Consider the following 4,258-nt stretch of genomic DNA (forward strand, 5'->3'; position numbering starts at 1 on the left):
ACGTTTATTCTAGTTTTGTAAAATTTTAGAAAAATGTATTACTTTAGTAAATTGTTTTATATAATGGCTTAGTTTGATTAAAAATTCATTATTTCACAATAAACTGAACACTTAAAATCTCCAAATATTTAATAAACTCTATCATTTAGATTTGACGAAAGGGTTGATTTTCTTTAATTAAAAACTAATAGAAAAATCTCATCAAATTATAAAAACTACAAATCAAAAAATTACACAAGAGACCTAAAAAGAAATAGACCAAAGATAGTAGAAATTGCACTAAAGTAGAAAAATATCAACAGTAGTACTTTCACCTTTTTAAAAAGAGTGGTTTTATTTGACTTGATACAAAGTTTTAAAAAATAAAGGAGATTTTAAATTTTGTGATCCTAAATTAAAGTTATATCAAATTTATTAAATTGCTCTTTAATTTTGTGGTTTTAAATATACCATGTGGCAAGCTGAAAGTAAAATATTACCAAAAAATAAAGAGATCATTCTTTTTTAAACAAACTAAAAAAAAGAGAACATTTTTTTTTTAAATGAAGGAAATATATAATTGCAAAAATTGTACTTCCATATGATTTCCCGATATTTTTTACATAGCTCCTCCCGCAACCAAACCCCATTTAATTAATCCTCTAGTACAGAGCAAATATGAAACAGAAAGGAATTTAAAATATCTTTAAATGATGTAAATTTGAATAAAAATACTTTCGGTTAATCGTTTAATTTGAAAATATTTTTATCGTCAATAATTTAAATTAAATTAATAATGATAGAGATATTTTTTTATTAAATTATTAATAAATAACATTTTTATTCGATTTCACACCATTTAAAACCATTTGTTTTAACTATTTTCCAAATACGAAAGAGGAGTGAGTGACTGGTGTCTTGATTTTCTTAAATGTCAATTATTTTCAAATAAATTAAATATATTGAAACAATTAATATTTGTAATCGGATAAAGATAAATATTTTAAACTTATCCTAAATCATTTTTGTCATTTTCTTCCTCAACTTGGATCATTAATTGAATTCCTTCCATGTTCCATGCATCTCTACAAAAAAAAAAAAAAAAAGGATTCAATTTCTACTTTCACAAAGCAACTTTAATTAGGTGGCTCTCGATTTGTCCACTTAACTTTGATGATGAATTAAAAAGGAGAAAAAGATGGATTTTTCTTCTATCAACCCATTTTGCACGTGGATTGCCGAAGTAATTTTTAATAGTAATAAATTATAGATTAATTTAGAAAAGAATTTATTCGTATTTGAATTTATATCAAGTCAATATAATGAAGTAAAAGATATGTTGACTAATAATGTTTAAGTAAAATAAGCTATAAATTAAAATGCATTGCATGCATATATTGATTTGATATAAATATTCGGAGCCGATAAATTTTATTCATTTATTTATAGTGTTTAGTTCTTTATTGATATTTCCTCTATTCCATATTAGTTCACCACTTTTTCTTTTACATAAAAAATTATAAATAAGAAGATAATTTTATTTATTCCTTCAATTTATTTTTAAAATTTTATAAAAAAATGTGAACCCTTTTAGAAAGAACTACTTACAAGAATGGGTAATATAAGAAAAATTTAATTAATACTTTCTTAATTAAGTGAGGTGATTAATTAATATGAGATAACTAATTTTAGTATAATGATAAACTAATATGGAACGCAAAGAGTATTAGTTACTCCCTTCGTTCCTTTTTTTATGTCATTCCTTTCTATAAATAGTTGATACATAATACTTACCATTTCATAAAATCAATGCATATATTAGCTTAATGTGTCTTTTTTACCATTGTTAGTTATTAGCATTGAAAACATACATTTGACCAACTTAGAAAAGTTAAGTAAATAATTCATGTTCATTGATTAAATTAATTAATCAGAATAAATAAATTCATATTCATTGATTTTGAGTTCCAAAAACATTAAATAAGATAAAGTTATATCATTTCTTAATGCAAGTGCAAAGTAAAAAGGTGAGATATAAATGGAACGAAGAGAATAATTGTTATTAGATTGAATATCGTTATAGATTTTAGGGACATTTACAATAAGCACTAATTATCGCTCAAAGTACATAAGCGATAGTTATGCTATTATCATTAATTAATTATCTCTAAGTATCATTTTCTGTGTAATATGCATCTTTAAATATCTCAAAAATCTAAAATTTCCTAAATTATTAAATAAATATCTAATTTTATGTTCAACACAGTCAATATATATATATATATATATATATATAAAATATTTTTTTGATTTGTCTTTATTTATCATTGCTTCTAGTGAATTCCGTGTTCTATAACGATAAAATCTCTTATTTTATTGATTTTTGAAATATTTATTTCAACATTTCGAAATAAAATGAAGTTAATATATATATATATATATATATATCTTATAATATAGTGTAAATTGGTTTACTAAAAGAGGTTCAAATGAATATCCAAACAAGATCCTACCTAGATAAATATCTTCTGCCTTATCTGTACACTTTTTCACATGTGCAAAACTTTTTTTTTTCAATTAAAAGGACATAACATCACTTGTCGAGGAGGTGAAGTCGACCTTTAGCCCAGTGCAGACCAACAAACTATGGGTTGTTTAGATAGATTTTTTTTAAAAAATAGCTTTTTATGTTAAAAATAAAAAGTTAAATAAAAAAATAGTTAAAAAATAAAAAATAGAGGAGATCTATTTTTAGATTTTAATTTATTTTAAATTATTTTAACTTTATTTCAATCTTGTGGGAAAATATACAAGTATTTTTAAACTGTGATTGAAATTTTAAAGACACACTTTAAGTAATTAAGGTCCTATTACTCCATGAATCTATTTTTTTGTAACTTTGTACCCTTTTTTCTTTCGTGGCACACTCCATGACTCCATGCAATTGAGGCACGTGGAAGATATTTGAATGCCACGTAAGCCAAGAAGATGCACAATATTACAAAAAAAAAACGTTAGGGGGTGATACGATCTTAATTTAGTTAAAGCGTGTCTTTGAAATTTTGGTCATAGTTTAGGAGGTACTTGTACATTTTCTCTTGATTTTACCAAACATTTTCTACCTTATTTTGAATCATTTTTAAGTTACTGTAATGACCGGGTAGGTTATATTTGGAAATTTTAAATATTCCTGGAACTAGAGTAAATTAAATGACGATTAATTATTAAATAACTAATTTTAGTTAATAATTATGCATTAAATTTATAAAAAAAAATTAATATCATATACTACTTAACACTTACAGGAAATTATTATTAGGGTTGAGAGTATATTGTTCATAACATATGGAAAAAAAGGAGACTTACCTGCGTATAGCGGCAACCGGCGTGGAAACCATCCTGTGCACTTCACGATCAGGTAACTTTCATAAATTTATTAATTATGCAATTGAAAATGTGTATTGAGGTCAAATGTAGTTTTAATTTATTTTATTATCATTATAATAATGAGTTAAAAAAGAGTAAGAAGGGAATAAATTGCAAACTTGATTAATCCTTTGTATACTTATAAGTTATAGTGGATTAAAATTGGATTTCGTGTAATCCAGTGATCATCACGGCCAAATGCATTTATGCAATTATAATAATTGTTAGTAGTACTTTAATGTGGGTTTTGAAGAGGAAAAAGAGAATTTGTAATAAGAAAAATTGAAAAATTGATATATATGTATAAAGAAATTTTGGAATTGAGGAACGATGATGATTGGCTAATGATAGGCAAATGGTGACTACTAGGAATAATGATTTAATGGTTATAGTTGATTCAGAATTTAGCGAACCAGTTTTGACAATTTTCAGATTTTTGTTCTTCCATAATTATCACATTATAAATTATATTTTTGACATATGAGATAGACATTTAAATATTGGGGGTATTGTATTTTATGAGTATCCTTAGATTTATAATACTGGAGAAATTGGGACTTAACCCTAGGCTTAAAATTTGGAGAAAATTGAAAGAGTTTGACATGCTAATTGACATCTAGATTTAAGAACTTAATTATAGATTTGGGATGAGTTTTGGGTCTAGGTTATACCTATAGTAACATGGGTGTTGTTAGTTTTGAAAACTTATTGTGGTAATTTGTTTGGATAGATTGTATTAATTTGTAGCCCAACGAAAGGGGAAGACTCGAGTCCCAAAGTGAATGTTCGACTATTTAAGGCAAGTGGATTTCTAAACCCTTGTTAAGTGTATGAAATTCGTGTATTTCCTTTT

The sequence above is a fragment of the Solanum pennellii genome, chromosome 4 (assembly GCF_001406875.1).
Source record: "Solanum pennellii chromosome 4, SPENNV200".
Taxonomy (NCBI): Eukaryota; Viridiplantae; Streptophyta; class Magnoliopsida; order Solanales; family Solanaceae; genus Solanum; species Solanum pennellii.